Source organism: Dreissena polymorpha, chromosome 11, assembly GCF_020536995.1.
Source record: "Dreissena polymorpha isolate Duluth1 chromosome 11, UMN_Dpol_1.0, whole genome shotgun sequence".
Taxonomy (NCBI): Eukaryota; Metazoa; Mollusca; class Bivalvia; order Myida; family Dreissenidae; genus Dreissena; species Dreissena polymorpha.
The window spans coordinates 76,000,225-76,025,716 of NC_068365.1; positions in this window are offsets into that span (position 1 = coordinate 76,000,225).

A 25,492-nucleotide genomic window follows, 5' to 3' on the forward strand; every position below is an offset into this window, starting at 1 on the left:
TCAAAGGATAGTAACGCATATCAAAGCATTTCAAATCATAGAATAATGTAACATGGCAAATAATTGCAAAGTAGAAAATAATATAACATATCAAAGCCTAGCAAAGCCTAACATAGCCTAGCATAGCTTATCATTATCTATCATAGCCATATCCTAGCATAACCTAACTTACCTAGCATATCATATAATAGCATAGCATAGAAAAATCTAGCACAGCCTTGCATAGCCTTTCAAAGAATATAGTTAACAGGCAAAGTATAGTAAAGTCAAGTATTGATCGTGTTGCTTTAGAGGTTTTTATGACTAAGTTAAATTTTTAAACGCGATAAGATTCTTTACCAACATAACGATGTGAAAGTGATACATCTGAAAAAACATATTCGGGTTGCTGTTATGATGTTAAATGAAATCTGCATTGCATGTGTGCATGAAGGCGTGCGCGTATCTTAGTATTGCAATGAGCCCTGTTGTCTTAATGCGGTATGTAATTGGATTTCAATTAAGAATAATCGGGATGAGGTGAGCAACTTGTGTATTATTGCATCAAACAAAACAGTGTCTAAATTCCATTATTACATTTTAAGCAAGAATTAAGGGGGGAAAACACATATTAGTATACAAAATATATGTCTACTATATAATGGCAACTACTGCTGTAAACAACTAGTATATGTATGATAAATGTGTTGACTGGCACAGCACACACCATTGTTTTTGACATTTTAACATTGGAATAAAACGGCGTATGCCTTTTTGTTTGTATTATGCATATAATGCAAGACTGTTTTTCTTTGTGTCTGTTGCGATAAACGAATTCTAACTTTGTACTGTATTGCTCAGTCAATGTTTTTCGTGCGGGGCATTCGACATGTGCCGTGTGTTCACTAATGGTTGTGTGGTATTAGCATAATCTACAAGGATTATAAAAAAGGTGTGCCATCTAAAATTAATTCAACTTGCTTTAAAAAAATAAATTGATTTAAGACATGCAAATCAAGTAGTTTTCCCTTGATAATTAATCTGGAGTGTGTATGTATCTACATTTGTTTCGTTTATTTATTTAAATATGGTATAATTTTGTAGATTGTGTCATCTTTATCATACAGCAACCTCTCTCAATTGATTCTGAAAATAGTTCAAGATTTGGTAGATGCATACGTTGGTGCTGATAGTAACACATACAAGAACAGCTGTATTAAAACCACCGTGTAGTGCGTAGAAGTCATATACGCTTAAACCGTTGTTGAGCATGACAATTTTGCGATTGATTTCTCCCCAGCAGCGATACATACCATTGATCCTTTCTTCAAGAAATCAAACACTGCCAGTCCTATAAAAACATTGGACTGATGAAATCTTCTTCTTCTTCTTCTTGGCGTTCGCTCTACACAGTCATGTCAGTGTCTTCGATAAATGATGTGGTCCGTCTCAGGTCATCCACGTCCACGTAGAAATGGATATTACCACCCGAAAGCAGTTTATAAAAAAAGCATGCACTATAAGACAATACACATTATACGATAAATACTACAAAGAAAAATTAAAGCCGGGTCTACACAATATTACGGTCGCTTAAAAAAGTTCTTAGCAAAGGGCATTAAACTGGATGATATGTAAACAAATCATGATAAAGGCAAGCAACGAATCCGCTTTAAACCCTGAGTATGCATTGCCTTCACTGTTCCAATATGTTTACGAAAGCTTAAATAATTGTAATTTGTTTGTTGTATGTCCTGTCGGTATCCCTAAATACTTGCTAAAGGTAGGCATAATTACTCAGTTAGAAGTAAATGGCACGCAGCGCAGTTTGATTTTCGCATTTAATTGACAATTCCAATGCTTTCATCGTGTTGTTTAAACGGTGTTTGTTGTGTGCATGTGTGCTGTGTTAAGTGAGTTTTGTCAGGTAAGACAGGTTTGCAATAGTTCACCTGTCATCAATAGATGACCTCGTGCTGTACCATGTCGCTTCTGTTTCTGCCAATCAATTATGTAGTCATTTAAATGTGATAATATTTGGTACTTTCATACTTGAGATCAGTTTTAGATATATGGAATACATTATTTTGTATAGATGTATATTCAATAAGAACACCACGTGGTGCTCCCGTTTTCAAAAAGGTAGTTCAGTAGGTCTTTGTTGTTTCTTTGAAAGACTAGATATATAAATGATTGACGAAATGAAACTTGTTAAATATACGGATAGCTCTCAAGCAGTATTCTCAGAACCGTTCTCATTTGTAAATGGCGATGTCCCCCCCCCCCCCCCAACAAAAAAAAACAATGAACAACAACATCAAAAACATTCACATTCTACGCAGGGTTTGCTTTCATTTTCCCACTCGCAGATAATAAGATTCTGTAAGAATGAATTATATGCATAATTGAGTGTGGTCAGTTGCTTATCATTTGCGTTTCCAGTTTTAGTCGTAAGAAAGCCGTTTATATTCTTAATCACGGAAGCAGTTGTAGAGAAGATAATTTTTACATAAGTACAGCATACGAAAACAATGTCAAAAGGTAATTGCTCGTGAAAACCTTTTGAGAGGAAATCGATTTTAAAATGAAAATGGAGTTTTTAAACAATTGAACTACCTATTTGGATTACTAAGTGCCACCATCAGCAACGTTTATCCATGTTCCGTACACATAATTTTATTTATAAAACAAGTTTACAATACCGGTAGCACTAACGTAACTGAGATCATTTGTCGTACCTCCCTGTAATGGACTTAAACTGGTGCAAACCGCAGTGCGCTGTTTTGATTGTTTAAAGCCGTTGAAGCCAACGTAATCAATTTTGCGACTATGTTTAGCTATAGCCTGAATGTATTCGCTGACTTTGAATAGGCTATTAGTCGCTTGCATAAACAACTAGTCATTGATACACATGGGCCGTTCTCTGTGAAAAGGCGGGTTAATTCTTGTGCGTTAAGTGTCGTCTTCGATTAGCCTATGCAGTCCGCACAGACTAATCAAGGACGATACTTTGCGCTTTTATGATATTTTTCGTTTAAAGTAATATCTTATTGTTAAAAATCAAGTTTAGGCGGAAAGTGTCGTTCCTGATTAGCCCTTGTGGCCTGCATAGGGAAATCTGGGACGACACTTAACGCACATACATTAAACCGCCTTATCACAGATCAAGGCTCAAAGATATATGCTGATAATGTTTGTGACGTGTATTTATTCCAAATTTTACAATACCAGGCGCTGTGTTGAACAAACGTTTTTCATTCTCACATAAATTAAACTTAACATAGCATAAAGTATCTGAACGGATTCTTGATAAAATATTAAAATTGTGTAAAGCTGACAGAAGTTTATTTTGAATAAATAAGTTAAATTGGAAATGGTATGATCACAAAAGTTAATTTTTAATAAGAATACTTTTGTATAAGTTTTATTTCATTTACATTTATATATGTCTGATATATGGTCGGCTCTGTGTGGGATTTGACGCTTTATTCAACGGATTATATTGTTTACTCCAACTCTGTGACCCCAGCCTTAATCATGCTTACTTGAATTAACTGATACAGTAGATTGATCGACTGTAGAATGTCCAATTTAATTAAACATGCTAGTTGTTACATTATTGAAAACAACCACGAGAGTACCACGTTTCGGTATTAGCTAAATAATGCATTTTGGTGAAGCGGTAGTCCACGATGTTATAGGAATGATAAAGCGACACTTATTAATAGTTTGTCAGGGTGACTTGCTGTTACAAGTTTACATAGATCTACATGTAGATCTACTTGTCTCCCTTTTAACACAACATTAAGTTGTAATCGATTATCGTTGGATTTTTAAGAAACATCCTGAATGATGTTTATGACCGCGGAAAATTAAAATGGAGCGCATGCCCCCGTATCCCGATCCAATGACTGAATCCGGGTCGGTCCGATCCCTTGATGCCGAAAAAAAACGTGCCGTTATTGACATGCTGACAGTATTATTGGAAATAATTCCCATTGTTTGACTTGTGAATAAGTGGAGTATTACATTTTTAAATGTTTCTCTGTTCCAAATTATTTTAAAATTCAGTTTTCTGGTATAAAGATAATACAGTAAAATTTAGTTCTCTGACATTGCGATAAAACAGTAAAATATCAAAGAAAAACAGGCCAAAGTCTTATATTTTCGTATCTTATTAGTCTTAATATGTTTTAAATCTCACCACAGGCGTTATAGGATTAAAAATTTTTCAGGGGGAGGACCCCCGGACCTCCCGTTTTTATGTATCATATCCGGGCCTACAGCTAAAATAATGCTAGCTACGCCCCTGTTTGTATACCGTGTCAAATATATTAAAAATCCACTTGTTAATTAGTAGATTTCTGTATGATTTCGATTGCTTGGAATGCAAGTTTACATTCATAATTGGTTAATGTACCGTTCCATGATCGTTTCTCGGTTGAGTTTAGATCATTTAAAGGGACTGTCAGCCACGAATGACGAAAAAGAAAAGTTCTAAACTACCGTTTTTTTACAATTATTAGTTTAATTGATTATAATTTCACGACTGGTATATAATTTACTTGACAAAAGTTCATATTTTCAGTATATTTGATAATAAAATTTCGCGATGTGAAATCGAAAGTAGAATTAGTAGTAGTAGTACTCGTACTAGCAGTAGTAGAAGAAGTAGTAGTAGTAGTTGTTGTTGTTGTTGTTATTGTTTGTGTTGGTGGTGGTGTTGTAGTAGTATTAGTAGTAATAGTAGAAGCATACTTATTTTCTTTAGTATTATTATTATTATAATAATTACTCATTTTAATTTCATGAACAATTAATACTGCACCACTGAGAATGTATACACAATAGAACAATCCAAAAATCGATATCGATATTGATATCATCAAGGTTGTTAAATATGTTACTATTTGTAGGTTAGTTATATATAGGCTTTTAATAGCGTTTTATATTTATGCAGACTGTTACAAACAAAAAATAATAATCACTCCTAGAGTCAATGTACTGTCAATAACATATCTCAATAGCAATGTCATTTCAATAAGTGGTATTGTCAAAATACTTAATTAGTTCATTAGTGCGATACCTGTTCCCCATGTTCCTTGTTTTGGTATACGCACGACGGTATTTAACAAATAGTATCTTATTTAACTGAAAAATATCATCAAGCTTTACCGTCTATAAATAGTATCAATTTATAGGTATATTAACGATATTAAGTAAAACAATGCTTATACAAACCTATGCAGTCAGTTGTAATCAATAAACGCAAACGTTCAGAAAGAGTTGTATTTGATTTTAAACGAATCTTGTTTAAGTTATACATGTAGTGCCTGTTCAAAAATGTGGTTTCAAACAAATGTATCGACACACTTGACATAGTCTACAGTAGGATGGTGGAATATTTGCGTATTGCATGAAAGGGTTAACTTACAAAAACTAGTTCAATATATAACTGTTTATATTTAAAGCCCCATCAACACTAAAAATCGAAGAATGGTTCGTAGAATATTTCGTAAAATAAGTTAATCCATAAAAACTCATTGTTCCTCATAACTATGCAACAATTTCATCGCGATATGTGGTATTGTAACACAGATTTTACAAGACACATTAATGCTCGCTTTTATTTGTAATTTTTGTGACAATATTTTCCATGTGAATTTCCCGCGACGATATACGAACATTAATGAACGTGCGAACCTTATAGAAAACACAGGCAAGTGCGCTCTAAAGTAAAGATGTAAAGATACATATTAAAGATCCATTAACACAGTTTTGTATTGCTCCTCATACACTTTTATTTATGTACGCTTTCTTGTCTGTTTTTCTTGCTGAATCGCTTAGAGCAGGACGTCCTCGCTTGAGCTTCGCTGATTAATAAATGTATAATAATTCATGCGAACTATGTCATGCTTCCGACGATGCCCGTGACCCATCCCGTGTTCGCTTGTTAATGTTCGGAAATTAGCATGGCAAATTCAGATTGGATATATTGTTTCACACAAATTAACCTCGTTAAACCTGTTTTCAAACAAAATCTAACGCTGAAATTGTTGCTATTGCTCTAAGGAACACTGATTGTGTGTGCGTTATCTTTACTTGACGACAGATTTCAGGAACTATTCGTTGATTATCAATTTTGATGAGGCTTTAATTGATTGTCTTACCGTTTATTTTATAAATAAAAGCGTGTTGAGCCTAATATCATATTTTATCACAACAACATACATTTAAATAAAAATCGTCATGGTTACCAAGAAACACAAACTTTGATCGTTCTTTAAAAAGAAAAATACCTTAAGTGTTTACATGTTCAAGTTCCTTAGATGTTTAACATGCATCTTTGTATTCTCACTTGTATCTATGCAATAGATATTTGTTGTTTTTAACTTTAATGCTGCACAAAACTAATCTAACAATAACTAAGTAATAATCGAACACAAAATGTACTGCACTTATATGTTTTCTTCAATTAAATCAAGTTGACATTTGTCACTATTTTCTGATGCACGTGTTTCAGCTAAAATATATATATACTTCTTTACATTTAAATATGAACATTCGTTTTTGGTTATCTTGATTATGAAAGCTTTATACCATTAATATTGGGTCGGGTGAAAAAGACGTGCTAGCTGTAAAGTTCAATCAACCTCCGGCAGTGATTGAATTCCCTAAATACGATAATGGACTAAGGTGAATGCGGCGGCAGCAATTCGATTACTTTCACAGCGTCTGATTCGCAACGTTGATTACATATTTACCCGAATTGATATTGTGCTAAATGTTAGCAACGTTTATAAACCGTAAATACTCCATTCTTAGTTATGGTTCCATAGGTATTATAACAGTAACATACGGAACGTCTTAAACGAACATAGAAAATAATCAGTTCTATAGATGTACTTATATATTAAAATGCAATTCAGAATTGTTTATTCGTGTATTTGGCCAATGATAAAGATAAATGATTTTCTGCAAAGATTAAAAACAAAACTTCAGCTCAGTCATTATGAGTCATACTTCTTATGACAAAATGCTTAATGTTTGCTTAACTACTACAAAGATGTCAACCTAAATTTTACGTTTAAAATCGTCTCCGCTTAATGAGTGCATATTAATATTTAGCCAGGTAAGAACGTGTTTTGATGTTGGCTTTCGTATATCCTGCTGCGGAAGACAATTGGTCACCGACGACTATTAAATATCAGGTGGATTGAATGAAGATGATGTCTATAAAGTGCTACAATGTGTATTTTTTATGTAATGAAGACACAGTCATGTTGCATGTTTCTTTTAACCTAAAATTCTATAACTATACGGGTGCCGAAGATAGCAAATGCAAATGGGTGTTTCATTTGGGACTGGAAATCCCGCATTAAATACAATTTGTCGTGGGTATTTGATGCATAAATGCCTTTATAAATAGTAATCAAGTAACATATGTATTTACCTCCAAGAACAAACAATTTCTTATGTACTTCGTGGAAATATGCATACCAAATCGTAGCGTAATTGTACAATTGTTCCTGTAAAATGCGATGGCAGAAAATACAAAGCCTGAATATAAATGGTAGTTTATAAACTTCAAATCTAAATCTGACACACCGTTTTGAAAACAACACCTTAGTTTTTGTAATGCATTTTTATCCATTTATCCGACCACGCCTTATGATCGTGCGTTCTCAACGTTTCCTTATTTTCAAACGTCATAGTGTGTAGTTAAAATAATATAGTACGTAATTAATCCTGACATGAAATACTTTTTGAATTTATGCAAGAAATCATTATGGTCAACTCATCATCAATACAAACACATCGATACGCCAGTTTTACCTGGCGGTTGATAAATCCTACTCTCGATGCTTTCAAAGTTATAAGGGGAAGCAAGCAAATGTGGAACATAACCATTGCTGAGATAAACGACCTATTATGGTCAAGAAACATGCATATACTTTTTTAATTGCAATGAATTAGAACATTATTTTTGCACCATTTAAACTTAATCTGTTACATAAAAAAAATTCTATACACTTGAGACTACAACAAATTAACGAAACATAATTGCATAAAACTCATTTCGATTCAATCCTTTACGCCTTTTGACGAAAAAATACTGGATTTTTTATATTTAATTTAATTCATTATTTTCATTGTACATTTCATACGAGTTGCCGATTTGCGAGAAATAAATATTTAAAAAAGCCACGAGTATTGTGCGTATAATATAAATGGCCTGTGAAATTAAATCCATTTTATTTTAAAGCGCGCGACGCTTTTATTAAATACAGCTAATAGAACACCGCTATGTTCGATGTTTAATCTACTTCTGCAGTATAATCTATGTACTAAAGATTTCGATTGTGTATACCACGTTTATTGTACGTGTTCAGACTCATTTATTATTTAAAGAAAGTTGCATTTATATGCATAGCTGACAGTTGAACTCGCAATATAATGTATATTGTTTAAATATGTATGCGTGCAAGTATCTACCTTCGTGCAGAATTTTTTCTCGAACTTAACATTGGGACTTTTGCATAAGCGGATTTTAATATTATGTAAAATGCGTTACTATTCATTCAAAAAAAGTTTAAAACGCAAGTCATCATACTTGGTGGCAAAATAAGACGATATGGGCAATTATTATTTACTAGCTGATAGTGATCGTTAAGTTAAGACAGAAACGTCGTCTTTTAAATTTGCATCCGCTTTCTCGGACTGAGTTTGCTACATATTGTCCAAAACATTTGTTATAAATACAATTGTAACTGTTACAACTTACAACATAAAAATACAACGTTTCACAAGATATGCTTTAACATGATGCTCTTGGACAATTATTGGAATGCACGGTTATATTTTAGCTACGCATAAAAGCGTCATGTACAATGGTCATGACGACGACGTCGAACGAGATTGGTGGCAACGCATTATAGTTAGTTGCATTACAATTAATACTTAAACATTGTATTATGCTACGTGAAATTTAGACCGTTTATTTGCAAGTACATATTAAAAAAGTTTAAAGTATAATAATGTGCATCATTTACACTTATTACAGGCATTTGCCAACACAAAATTACACACTTTTACTATATATTGATGATGTGATATTCATATTGATGGAAAGCTAAATTCAATCATGGTTTGTTGGTTTGTTAAAACCCAGAACTACACTTATCTTTCCAGTTTTATCTCTGATTACAATTATTTACTATGAGACTCAATTATATGCATTGGTTTGCATAGTACACATACGCGTTTCGACGTGCAAATCTGATCGAAACAAAAATTATGTTTAATTGTCAAAGGACACCACGTTAAATCAGATCAAAATATATACTCATACTTTCAAAGGAATTGAATATTGTGTATAATAAAGTGACCCTATGTAAGTGACAATTATAAGCATTACTCAATTAAATTATTAAAAACTATAGTTTGTTGACAGTCTGTTCTTTAATTCGTTGATTAAATGTAAAATGTCTGTAATTATTTCAATTTTGATGTACATTTATTTTTATGATATAGTATTAAAATATATAATATTGATTTTTTGACTGGCTAAATGATATATTATGATGATTAAATATATTCGAAGTGCATAGTAAAAGCTCAAAATTATGTTTGCATATTATCTGCATAATGCATATTGCTTAAATACTCGTCTGAACTTCACAATTATGACTACTCTTACCTATTTATGAACACGTGTTGGCGAACTTACAGCACACTTTTAGCGGATTGTGTTAACAAGGGAATGGCTACAACACACCAAAATGCGCATCCCGTACAGGTCTGTCAAGGTGATTGAGAGTTCGAGTGAAACTATTTTAATCCGGATTGAATCCTAATGATGTACATATCATTGTCTTAAGCATCTATAACTTTCTTTTTTACTCGTGTTTTATAATTTCCTGCTAGGTAATGAGTTAATTCATTTTAAAACAACTTTCAACAATGTCCATTATATGTGAAATGCCTTGAATATACCAGATTATGTAATTCTTACCATGTTCTACATTGACGCGCGTTGTTTTAATGGGTCAAATGTTAAAAAGCTAGCGTAGATTATTATAATATTGTTATACTTCGTTTGCAGTAAAAATATACGCTTATTAGAAACAACTATTGACTTTATTACAAAAAGACATGGTTTAGTCGCAATATTCCAACTAATTATGTGGATATAAAAGGAATCCGTCCGTCATCATTTTTCTCTGATACAGAACAATGCAATTAATCATATCTTGAAACAAAACACTTTTCATCACCACTGACCGAGTTACAACTTTCGATGATATTTCGGAATTGTCGACGAACACTGCATGTTTTGTTTGAAACGCGAATATCAATATATATTATGATATATAATATTAATAATTACAGGCAACATAAATTATATAAATGAGGTTATACATCACACAAAGAATTATATATTTAGTTCAATGATCTCACAGTTAGACACATCTCTAGCAGTAACAAAGTTATATAAACTTAGTCAGCGATCTATAACACATCATGCTGGGAACAGTATCGGCAATAATAATGAAAATAATGATGGATAAGTGACCTGTAATAGACTGCAAATAAGATCGTCCATCTTAATGCATTTACTTTATGGACAATTCGGCTTTACTGGTTAAGATGCAAAACTGTGTTGTTTATATTGTGTCGTTGTAATACTCTTGAATTATTATAACACCTTAAGTCCCGTTCTTTTCCAGAACCATTCTATAGTTTGTAGTTTTGTTATAATTCCTTTCTTTACAATCACTCGCTAAACATAAGATCGAACCATATGAAACATGTTACAATTGCTGATAAACATTCCAGTGTAAAGCAATACGCTTGCATGCCATAATACTTAACGCTCAACTGAAGTTGTCACGGCACTATAAAACATTTTTACAACCACATCATAACCACCCCAATCGATTGATTTAAAGACATAATACAAACCGGACAAACGACAAAGACAGTATACGTTCTGTTTACAAGAATCAATTGTTTTTTTTCGAGTTTTTAAGCATGAACACAAGTCCCGTATGTGTCGTATCGTAAAACATAGTCTAGCGTGTTCGTTATATTCTTAGCAATATAAAATATAAAGCATGCATTATTAGGCAACTAAAACATGTTTTATATTGAGTAAGTCGCATTACAGAAATTGTTATCATTTGATCGAATGTTATAATATTCTCACTGCAACTGACACTCAACAAGATCTTGTTTTTCCAAACACATTGTATTTCGAAATCGCAAAGAGGTTCATATACAATTTTAATTATAACAATACTGATTTGCAATACAAAAAAGCATGAAATGCAACCAACTTATATCTTAAGTTATATATAGTGGTAAACAACAGGCAAAGCATGTAAGTAAGCGAAGTATCTTGCAAACTTTATAAGTATATGAAGCTGTGTGTTGCAAAGAAAAACATATACACAGTACATAAAGAGAAGAAAAACATCTTCCAGTTTGAAAAGACAACAATGAATGTGTACATTGTTATAAAAGATTAAAACACATAGAAGCAATAATAGGTACATATAGTTATATAATATAACACAAAGTACATATAAGGAAACCAAACACATCTTTCAGTGTGAAACGACAACAAGGAATGTGTACATTGTAATAACAGATGAAAAAGGCACAGAGAAGCAATACTAGGTGCATATATTTAAACTATATAACACATATGTCCTTCATTATATTTGAGTAATGGTACGCTCTAACAAGATCAATTATACATAAAATGTTCAACGCAATCCTTTTTAATAAAAATGATGCACTCATGAAAAACTTAAATATAGCTTTAAATAGTATTATTCCCGAAGGCTTATAAAGTATAATGCATTAGGTTATAGTGCAACCAATATGATGTTTCTCATTCACGTTTCGGTATCCGAGTAGTTATTTTGAATGTTACCTTGATAGTTTAAGATATGCTTTCAATACAATACTTGATTTAGTGCGCTGTACTACATATTTATATCTGAAACAAAACATGGGCATTGTCATGAACTATATCATGTCAGCTGCATTTTATTAAAAACTGTATCCAAAACATGCCATAATCTAAGGCATACAACAGGATTAAATATGGATAAATTTACCACCTGTGACGGTCTATTAAATCTTTTTTTAACAAAATGGGGTTTAACATGTTCATAGGCAAATGTATTCGCAATGAATCTTTAATAGGTGATTTTTCGCCGTTGTATACCCTTAATTACTTTTGTTTAATTTGTTAATGACGCTCACTTTCCAGCCATATCAGTTAACATGTGTTTTGCGTTTACTTCGTATTAAAATTGGCTTTATATCGCGACTTATCTCCCCGCAAATTGTATTATTAAAGCTTTAATTAGGTCATCCCGCTAAGAAATTTCGCAGCGAGTAAAGTCGAGATAAAGAGCGAATATCAATACGAAATAAACGCTAGTAACTTTCTTGCTGATAGCGGCATTTAAACAATTAATACAAGTAATATAGGGTATAACACGGCGAAAAATACCTGCTCGGAATGAACGTTGCCATCTTGACTAGCACGTGATTATCCCCTCTGACTTCACCTTACGTATTAAAAATACTAAGAACATACAAAAACAATAATTAAAGCGTCCGAATACTAAAATGCGCACGATGCCCTGTTTGATCGGTGCATCGCGATTTGTATATAAGCCGTGCTATGGAAAAGGGGGTTTAATGCTTATGTGTACAGAGTCATCTCAAATTAGCCTGTCCGAACTGAAAATACATGGAATTAATATATGAACATGTCTGCACTATATTAAAATACAATGCATTAATAATAACATATAAATGGCATACAATTAAAATAGATATTCGTGTTTTGTAAACATTATTCATCGACCAATGGCACTGTATTTTACGTAAAAGCACGTTGCCTATGAACATCATTTGATGTCTATTGTTTCTACAAAATACAACTGGTACCATTTTTAATATGCAATTTATGCTTGCGTTTTTGCTAAACCATATGCATGTGTTAACATTCGACAACACGTTGTTAATTATAATTCTTTAATATGTTTTATAAACTGTCGATGAAAAACACATCAGATTAACGTAGCATGCTAAATCAGTAAATCATCTGCAGAAAGTGTTTGCAATACAAGGCATACCATTGCATTGTTCAAATTAACATACCAAGACCGAGATGCATATAACAGTAATCTGTTCATTTAGTTGAAGTGATGGATGATACATTTGAGGAGTAATGTCTGGTGAATTTGCTAATGCAGGCATTTTACAATTAACACTTTGGCGGGAAGTACTGCCTGTGAAATGCAATCAATTCCGGAAATGATTGAAGTCCGTCTGTGAATAATCGGACTAAAATGTATTCAGCTGCAGCGATAAGATTAAATTCGCACCATATGTTCAGCAACGTGGATTGCATATTAAACCTCCACAATAGTTAAGTGATTGATTTCGAAGCAGGTTCGTATTGCTTCAATATTCATTTTTAATTGATGTGTCTCAAAATACAAATTAATATAAAAAACAACTAGTTTTGTCTTACATTAACATTTATCTTGTAAATACATGTCTTCTTAAGTTTGAGTATTTAGCGTCTTAAACAACAAACAGAAACACATAAGTTCAAAAGTGTGTACCTTTTTATTATGATACGATTTGGTTGTGTTTACTTATCTTTTCTTTGGAGCATTCAGGCTGAATTTCGGCGAGCGTTAATAAAAAACATTTAAAATCTGTGATTTGATCGTCATCTGTCTTTTTTACTGCAAGGATGCAAACGGATATTATATTGACTTATAATGTAATAACATTAACAACATGATTTATATGTAACTGTGTTAAAGGCGTTCGCAGAAAAAAAGTGTATGTATGCATGTTCACGCTTTTGAACTGTTTTTTTTTTTGTAAAATGTTAATGAGGCACATCAAAACTGTCCATTAAATAATAACTGATTTTTATTTTTTGCGATATAGTTTTGGTTATGTTGTTGGTTTTGTCAACCTGGTTTAGGGTGTTTTTTTAACATATTAGTAGTACACGCTTACCGAGTGTTCCACATGTATATGTTTTATTGCTACCATATAATGTTTAAAAACATGACAACGCTTTGAAATTATATGTAAAAGCGTATGGTATAGAAATATTTGATTTTTTATTGAGAGTGTATTGCTTCTTTAAATATGGCACAATATAGCGGTACAATGCAAAATAGAGTGCTTCATTGCATTTCGTTGCATTATATTTAACAACACAACACATGATCGCTATGCACAAACATTTATTAATGTTGTTACCTAAAACTCTTCTTATCGGTGAATGACTGTTGAGCGATATTGCATTTAAATAACAGCTAGTGGAATTTTATCACTATGATCAATGACAATCGTTGTTTAATACTAACTACCAATGTGTTTCATATCTGCATTGGTAAACAACCAAATTATAATCACAATCAAAAACATATAAATCCGCTTAAAATAAGTTAGTAACTAATTTTATTGATTTGTGATGAGATAACATGCAATTTATTAACAAAGCTAATACACAAACTAGCAAAATACCGATTACATGTATTTATTTCTTAAGCTGTCAAGGCGATGTAAATGAAATGAATGCGACTCCGTTTGTTAAGTTGTTAACGTACCAAGCACTTGAAGTGCAACAAATTTGTGCAGCGATTACCGAAGTCATTCGAGCTTCACCAACCTAATATACACTTTCGACAAAACGTCTCTGCATAACAAATTCACACACATATTCAGCAGGTTAAAGTGTTTATCTTTAATAATGTCTTGTGGTATCATGGCAATCTGTAACTGACGTCTAGTTAATGTCCGTTGGTTTGTATGAATAATAACTGATTGGTGATGTCTCCGGAGTGTTTTAATATGCATCTAATGAAGGTATAGTGATGAAGCATGTTAGATATTTAGCCTACAATTCAATACCTTTACCGGCGCTAACGAAGACGCATACTCTTGATTGCTTTCTCTGTGACTAGAAACGCATGACGTTATATAATGTCCTCAGCACGTTATATAATGTCCTCATAGATTGTTGATGAATTTGTTCAAATATTTTTTTTATAAAAAATCGGTACGTTGAGGACAAGTATTTGATGAAAACAAACACCACCACTGAATCAACGTAGGTATTTCTAGGTGCACTTACATCGTTGTTAAGACAAAGCATGTCAAACATATTCATTTGTGAAGCATGTGTTTGGGTTAACACATAGTTGGTTTGATGTGATGACTGATCTTAATTGTAATGACCTCATGATACCGATAGATCAACAAGCTGTCTTCATGATGAGTAAAATATTCTTACTCTTATTTAGATTTGGCGGTCAATGTTTTTGATATTGATATAACTCATACAAAAGTATGAATGATGAAGAGGATGTATTTTCCTGAATAAGATGATTTTATTATAAAAAACATAGTGATATGATCATTTTCTATGTTATTTAGACAAGTCTGTTAATGCATGTTTTAAGAAAAACAAGTGATTCAACCTTGGTGAATGGCGGCGTTTATTTGTTGAATGAACAATATTTAGTTTTTGTCAAAAAAGCACTATTTTGGTCGGAAACGATAATATCCAGGACAAAAAGTAGTCCCAAATTTAAACAAAAGCAAATTTAATTATGAGTCAGCGAGGCCAGACTGACTCATAATCTATAGAATTGACGCATAATATTTTACGCACCTTTTTTACTTCGTTCAGAGCATGGCGGAAGTTTTCTTAGAGCTATTTTAATCACAATTAAGTAGCCTCCATGAATCCAGATTTGAAGTGAATAAGAACTGCATATTTGCGAAGGTAACGTTGATCATTGATGTGAGTACAGCATTCCATGCTCTTACTGATTTAGATGAACAATCAGCTAGGGCGGTAATTTGATGGTTATGAAGGATCTGCATTATTGACAATATATTTAACATACGCAATTTTCCAGGGAAATACGTTTTAGACACGAGCTTATAGAACAATCGTGAGATTGGAACAGGTCATTAGTTTATTTTATCTTTCAGTAATCCTTGGCCTTCAATGTCTGAGCCACCGGCTTAACTCGAGTCTTTAGGAGAGAGGGACGCTTTCTTGTCTTATGCAGTAATATACTTTCTGTATAACGGCAATTCCGTTCAGAAATTAATTGGTTGTTTAACATAATCTCTATCGTCGATTTGGAGTAAGAGTTGTGGCTAACGAGAGCAAATGGTTTTCGTTGTACCTCTATGCGGTTTCGTATAGTCAATATTGTTTATGATTGTGTTTTGTTTGCATTTTTTGCCAATTAAAGACATACCTAAGGCGTTATGTGTGATATATTAAATGTATCTATATGTGTGCTATTTTTTTAGCCTGTTGAATATATTGTGTTACTGATTTTCGCTTTGGTTTAAAGTTTGTTCGTGCATTAGGTGTTTTAAACCTCTTGGATGTTGCATTAATTGTTTGATCATGTTTTAAACATTGACAGAACGGAATATGCCATCTTGGGAAATGGGTGACTAGTACTTGCTTTGCTATATTAAGCTCGTTATTATTACTCAACCCTATTGTAATATGGTACATGATAAATAACAAAACTAGTGATATTTTGGGAATACACATGTTACTAAGTAAATTACATAAATGTTTTACTTATGGTCTGTTTTTTTACCGTTTAAATATGCTTTTATTTCAAATTGTATTGAATATAAAAATATATAAATATATTGCATTATCACGTCATTTAACCAGATATTAATTTACATCGGACTCATGTTTACAAGATTTGAATAATGTGACTATACTTAAACATAATCTTTAACAAATGACATGGCAATTGTATACGGGGTCTAAAATTCGATGGCAACATTGTGATTTTATGTTTGAAAGAGTATACCGGTAATACATATTTTCCGCGATATTGTCTGGGCGCGTTTTAAAGGCGAGTGTCAATCACATTATTATATCTATTGGGATTTTATGCAGAACATCTCCCAGGGGTTTAAAATCTAAATGCACATTGGGGAAATGTTTACACCGAATCATCAACGCAAATTGTATTAATCCTGACAAATGCGATGCCGAACATAGAAGGCCTGGATTTTAATCGTAATTTATTTGCTTACATCAACTTCGAAGGGATTGTTTAAAAAAGCACACAACTTAAGTCGGTAATTCATATTATTCGCTATTATCGGAGTTATAACTGCAGCGTATTATACACTTGCGTTCTTCAAAACACAAATATGTCATTCAGTGTCATTCGTTGTCAATCGCGTGGTTAAAATAACAGAGTGCTGAATTATTTTTGACATTTGTTTTTGAGGAATTTATGCCAAGAATCAGTGTTGACGTCTAAACATTACTAGTTTATATAAACGCAGTTAAACCCTAGTTTCCACCACAAGTTGATAAATCATATTCTTAATTTAGTCGAGGTTTTTTATTGATAGGATTTTATAGCGCATTTTCAGTTGTGTATTGTGCTAAATGAATATAAACTCACAGCAACAAATCGGCTCAATTTAGCATAAATCGTAAATTTCATATCCACAACAACTGACAACATACATGCTTTCTGTAATGATGCTATAATAAGTATAAGTTATGGTCAATTACAATAGTTTAATCAAAGATGTATCAATAAATTGTATATTTACAATGGACAAAATAGAGTTTAGTATTTAACAAAACTACCGGTGTTCTTAATATTAAGAAAGTTATTAATGCTACGCTAGAGATAATTGTTAAAACGCGCACTTTAATACTTAGGGAACATCCGTAGCTTTTACGGAGAAGCACAAAATTGCATGGTTATAAATGCGTCATATCAACACCACGAAACAGTTTGTTTAAACTAATGATCAAATTACTTGGTTACTACACCAGTGGGAAAAACACAGGTGTGTTTAAAAAGTCGTCAGTCAAAATCGTTAAATTTGTGCTGAAGATGATGAAGCTGATACGTATGATTCGACTGATGGCTAAATAAAACATCGCAATTAATTAAATGATTAGTGTTAAGACGTTATTGCAATACCGACTTATGTAGTGAGTTGAATAAAACGTTACTACTTAGGATCATACTGCGATTGATATGAATGTAAGTAAAACATTGATGATACATGTTTTATGAATATTTAGAAAAATAACATATCCAATGAAATATCGTCTAACATAGATGACTTATAATTTTCGGAAATTTTATTATACAGCGCTATGTTACCAGATTTGTTCGATCAATTAAAAAAAACGTATAACGATAACACAATCTGGCAGAAACACGTCTGAATACAACGAACTACACCTTTTGCGTCAGTGAGTAGATAACCATGTATACAGGTACCTAAATCGATTAAACCAAGGGTATTCGCCATGCCATCGTCCCTTTAAGGAATCAGTTTGTTTAATCTCAGGCAAGAGCAAGCAAAGGTATGAAGTTGTTTTTATTTTAAATTTAAAAAAATGATCACAATAAAACAAGTGTGCATTAACTTTTTGCTTTAATTTTATTTAATGATAATGTTAGGACACGTATTGTTTTTCTCTTACTTTTCGGACACCTGTAATTTTTTTAATAATTTCCCTAACTTAATTGTCGGATACGAAACCCAATTATCTGCAAGTGTCAGAAAACGTAACGTAATAACGGAATGTAATCACAGTTTAATTCTAATACTTTGTCGAGTTATGCTTTTCGCTAGATAATTTATCCTACAGTGCATTGCGTTAAAAACGATTTGTTTGCATAACATAGAAGTACTCTGTATTGTCCAGTTAAATACCTAATAACCCATAATTGACTATGAGTTTTATTTAAATACATTGGGGTACGATGTACACAATAAGCCGTGCCAAGTGCAAACTTTATCGAAATGCTGTTGCTATTTTTATTATAACAGTAACAAAAAGTTGAATTCATCAAAAATAAAGTTACTGTAATGATTTCAGAGAAACATACTTTTTCGTACATGTTAAGGGTGTTGCTGCAGTTTTGCTGATTTTCTTTCATCTAATAGATTTTGTCCAAAAGTTATACTTAAGATATATATGCAAATACTATGTGAAAAATGAACGTTGACCGGCCTTGTTTTTATTTTATTGACCATTATATAACATGTTCTTTTCTATAAAACTAAAAAATCTCTATATGCGTAAAAATAATTAATTAGCTTTGAAATTGGCAAAATGTAGATATTATATAAGCTAAGATACATAATATACCATTTAATTAATAGAGGGTATTTGTTGGATTCGATGGAATATCGATTTTATTTCACGAGTGATCATAGAAAACAATATATTCACGAGTGGCGCAGCCACGAGTAAAAATTAATATTTTCTATCATAGCGAGTGAAATAAAATCGATATTTCATCGAACCACACAAATTTTCTTTTTATTTTATGCTGTTTTCACAGTTTATTTACATTGTAAATAAGTTTAACTGGATAATTTCGATTGATTTATGACGTCATTTCGTCGATAAAATGACGTCATTTCACTGTTTAAAACAGTAACAAATAGAGGATATTTGTTGGATTTGGTGGAATATCGATTTTATTTCACGAGTGATCATAGAAAACAATATTTTCACGAGTGGCGATGCCACGAGTGAAAATATATATTTTCTATGATCACGAGTGAAATAAAATCGATATTCCATCGAATCCAACAAATTTTCTTTTTATTTTACGCTTTTTTCACCGTTTATTTACATTGTACATGAGTTTAACTTGATAATTTCGCTGGAATTATGACGTCATTTCGTCAAAATAATGACGTCATTTCACAGTAAAACAGTGAAAAATATCGATATTTTTCACTGTTATTTTTCACTGTTTAAAACAGTGGAATACCAATTTTATTTCACTGATATTTCTCTATAAACCACCGGAAAGCATAAAATAAAGATCGATATTTGTCACTGTTATTTTTCACTGTTTAAAACAGTGGAATACCAGATTTTTTCACTGATATTTCTCTAGAAACCACCGGAAAGCATAAAATAAAACCACACACTACCAATACAATTGAGTACACAAGTTAAATTTTAAGATGTTTTTATATAATTTGTATGTCACCCAAAACACGTCATTGTTTTACTATTGTAACCACATAAATGGAATTAAAAAAATTTCTGTCTAGTAGAATTCTGCGAAACTGCTTATATATGTTCATCTACGTTTTGGCATCATGTAACACAAATGATAAAAGGTTGCCACCGCAATTTTAACAGAGATTTTTTGTTTTAACTATCCCTACCGTCTACGTCAAATTTCATTAAATACAGAAATTAAGCAAAACCCAAGTACCGGTACATAGATTGTTAGAAATATGCATAAACATTAGAAATTGTTTACAATCTTATCTGGGATCACAACAGCTTACCAAAAAACATTAATAAAAACAATATTTAATCGCAAACATAATACCGTACAGTATCAAACTCGACATTAATCATTAATAACTTTCATGTTCTTGTTCACATATTTCGGCATGTTTTGAAGTTTGTGATTAAATGCTTTAAATTGATAAATGTAAACAACAGAACTAAAGAGCTCCAGTATAAAACAAAAATGAAATTAAAGAAAGTAAAAAAAAGTAAAAAATAAATAAGTTAACCCCACCAGAGATCGAACCACTGACAATTGAATTATGAACCAACTCGGTCATTTATGATGATACTTATAACACAAATATTGAGTTGTGATAATAGCATCATCGGTGTTGCTTTAAGTAAATCATCAGTTTAACAAACTGCAGCAACACCCTTTAAATTTCCACTATGTGTTTGACAAGGGCAGTCCACTCTGAGTACAATGCTGGCTTTAAATGATTCAAACGTTAAACTCGATTGCGGTGAATAATTGCAGGCGTTATTTTTCCAATGTGACGCAGCAGCGTCCTGTTGTCATGCATTAAATACGAAATGTTACTCATGTCATGAGTTTATCTAATCTGTGCACACTATTTGTTCGTGCAATTCAACAATTGGCAGCGATAACGAAATAATGCCTCATAAACATGACCGTCTCAGAAACCACTAATCAATGCATTGAGTACGGAACCTCGATGCTATTTTATGTCTACTGGGAGCTTTAAATCAGCTAAGTATAAATAAAACCGGAGCTTTATGTCAAATATGTCAATACAGATAAAGCCTTTATCTGCGTAGATTAGATAGCATACAATACTGTTATCATCACACAGACATTCATTAAATTAATTAAGTTAATGAAACTGAGCCCAAATCTGTGCGTATTCCATATTACACTACATGTAAACTATCATTCTTTTTCGATGGGGTGAATACATAGTATACTAATAAAACTTGGACTAAGTGTACCATCCTTATTTTCTCCTGGCATTATGTTATGATTTAATTGTGTAATTGTTGCTACAATGCGTCTACGATCACAGAACAAACGCCATAAATACTTGTAGATGTGTACACAATATCCTTGTATTGTATCTATATATAAACATATAATAGCTGTGGACGCTACGCAACATTCGACGTTCGTCTCAAGTGTCACAATTGTATTTATAAGTGTACACGTTTAAAAACCTCGCATACAGATTTGAAAAAGCTAAGTATACTTTCCTTTTACATATATCACATATGCTGTTTGACTAAAATAATGGCTACGAACGTAATGGTTAGCCATACGTGTATATAAAATCCTATTTTAAGCTGCGTTCATGTTTTAATGTACTTGTCTAGTGTGTTACATAGTAAGGTTGCTAGAGCTTATCATATTCAATAGTTCTGACCGATGTATTAATACTAGTGTATAGTCTTATTTATGTGCAAGGGATGTGTCTGCAGACACAGATTTTGTTGATAAAAGAACGCGTGCGGTTCTGTGCAATTTTAATATGTTAGTATGGTTTTATGCAGGGCTAAAGAGAGTGCGTATTTGATACCAGTGTATACAGTATTCTTGTCTTATACAAATATTTGTGTGTGTTAAAACTTACGTCTGTTGCGAAAGTGTTCTGAGTTTGTGTTTTTGATTTAAGTATTAATAAAATGTATTCATGGCTATAACACATTTTATATAAACATGTAAGTGCTGTAAAAAAGGCAAATTATTATTCTGAATTCTCTTAAAAGTATATAGTAGTATTTTGTGTGTTTCCGAAAGCTCTTGTATACTATATTAAGTAAAAATTAACATTTTATGCATGCTGTGTGTGTACCTTTTATACTAATATGCCGATTGTAAAATAATGCGGAACACATTCGTCATCAAAATGTCATAGTATATCGTATACTCTTTAATTTTTTTCACGTATAAGTTACAAACAAGACGCTTAACGCACACAATAATTACTTATATATGTAAGTGCATTATTATAATTCTATATTTTAATCTGACGTAAATCAAGTATCTTAGTATTTAATAGACAATACAGTAGTACCAACATGTAACGTCGCCGAAGTTAATGTAATGATTTTTAAGTGGCAGTTATGCGTTTTGTAAAGGCTACGCGTAAGTTATTTTACATACAATGCTATGTGATGGATATACGTTCTTGTCAGGAAGAAACTGCTAAATTGCATGCTCTAGTCCCGTCTTAATGCTTTACTTTGTATCACTTACATTTAATCTTGAAGTTGTCATGCATAGTAACATGAACACATTCCTATACAAACTGGGTCTATGGAACAGAATGTATGACAAAAGCCTCAGCGTATTCAATAAATGCTTGTGTTTACTTTTTGTACACGTCACCACTGTGACCGATGATTTAGCTTCAATAAGAATACACACAGAGCACACATTGGTATAGTATGACACAGGTGTTCCTTTCAGTTTGAACTGAAACCTTTATCCATACATTATGATTTAACAAATAAGAATATTCTAGAACACATTAAGCTTTCAGCTTTAATGTACTTCTTTTGTGATAAATACTTGGCGATAAAACATGTGCACATTACGTTTAGTTCGTGCAATGCAACTTATACAACTCTAATTATAAAACATATAAAGTATTAATGAGTGACCGAATACTTTGATTGCATGCTCTTGTAGATTATACAAGTTTAGATGCGAGAGCGATTTCAAAACCAGTTGAACTCAGCCCTTATCAAGCTTATATTCTCCTGAGTGTGTTTTAACAGAGTATGCAATGAATGCCCTCCCTGTGAGCAAGGCTCATCAATATTCTAACTAGGTCATTCGCAGCTTTATTACAGAAACGCTTACCAGCGGGCTCAGAGAAAAGAATAGGCATACACAAAATATACAGGAAAAAAATATGAAAGGAAACGTGTAAAGAATATAGCAGTAACTATTTTACTGTTTTATATTTGCATAAATACAAAGTACCGTTATCAATTGGGTAGTTTGTTATTGAAGTTCCTGCGATGAAAGTTAGACATATATACTATTAATTAAGAACGCTTTTGTCCAGCGTATATATGCAACGATACTGATTGTTCAGCTTAAGTCCGTATCATAACCACCCTTGAATACATACATTCACAATCCGCAGTGTTCCTATAATTCAAAAGAAAATGATACAGACCCAAACAACGACACATACATGGTACGTTCAGTTTACAAGAATCGTTGGTTTGTTTTCGAGTATTCAAGCTTGAACACATTTCCAGTTTAATTCTATTACATTGCCGGAAAAACATTATGCAGTGGACTTAATATTCTTAGTAAATTAAACATGTACTATTATCCTCATTAAGATGGGTTTAGCATTGAGTAATTCGTTATGCAGACATTTTTATATAATTACTCACATGTGCTCTTTTTCTATTGGTCTTACTTAAACGTGCAAGATCGAAACTACATGCATGGACATCGCCATCTTATTAAATGAAATAAGATGCATCGCCATTAAACGGCTACCAGTGTGAACTATAGACTGATACAATTTAAGTTTATTACTAACGAATGCAACTGCAAAAAGAAATTATAAGATAAACATTTCTAAAATGAAATACCAAATGCAATATATGTGGTTTTGGAACAATGCCTTCAAAGACAAATATTTGAAAAAAAAATTGATTTGTTTGAATCTATGAGCATGCTATTTTATTTCTTAAACAAAGGAAAAAATACTGATTGCAACTAATGCAAACCTGAATGCAGTATATTGAGTTTACCAAGGCGTTGAAAGTAGCTTAATATTGTAATCGACGAATGATATATAACATAGATGGCACAACTCACAATGCATGTGGACCAGGTTTTGCACAAGTGGATAACTTAAATTTAAAGATAAGTGTTCTCAAAAAAGATCATGGGCTTAATTTGATGAGATTATTATTTTATTGTATTTCTAAAACAACGGTCTACACATGAAACAAACTTTTGAGATCGATTGTGATACTTTCTACATCTGATTGACTAGGTTCCAAGGCGCTACAACCAGCTTATTTACGTATATGTAATGATGCGCTGCGTGAATGTTGCGGTAGTTCATTGGCATTAAGTTGCTGGCATTCGATAATCGACTATTGAATTGTTTAAAAATGCATAAGGTTAAATGATTTATAAAGTTCAATTATTCATAAACTGGCAATGCCAGTGGATGTGTGCACCAAATTACACACGTCCTATTTTGAACTTAACTACACCCAACGCCAATGCATTTCATCAATAGAAACGCACAACCGCACAATCCCAAGGTGAAGGTTATGAAGATATTTAATAAGTTACTATGTATGTGTTCATAATAAGTACGCTGTTTATAGGGTTTAGTTTGTATGAACGCTGCTACAAAACATATACAACAGACATCACTATAAACATCAGAATAAACATGCATTAATTGAATGTAATACCCATAACAACAATTATACAGGAAATCATCGTAATATCTTATCAACATACTTAGCCTGTTTATTTATTATTTGGGAAGTATGTGTTTATGCCGTTTTGTATGCGCACTACGAAATATAACGTATAATCATTTTATATAAATTTAATAACAATATAGAATTAAAACATTAATTCAAAGTATTCATTGATAAGTTTGAATAAGAAACACGAATTCTTAAACAAACGTATGCATTGAACAATAGGTTGTATTAAGAATTTAAACGAAATTTGTAAAAGATACTATGCCAATGCGGAGGCCTGGTTTCAAACAAATGTAAATGCAAACTTAAATGAATCTACACAATGATGATGGACGATCTATGTATCTGCATAATATAGTTTGTATTTTTAATCGAACATTAACCGGTAACAAATGGTGATACTATCATTTGTTATACATTAATTAAATAATGATGAGAACATACCATTTACAGATAAAACAACAATTTATATCAAGAGCAAATATAAATAAAACAGTTTAATTATAAGTCTAAATAATAAGCGACTTTGGCATGCAATAAAGCTATAGTACATGTTTAAAAAAGCATTCATCGATACATTTCCATCGTATTGTATACATCAATATAAAACATATTTTATAGCACATTATACAATAAATATACTAACATACAAAGACAAACGTACTT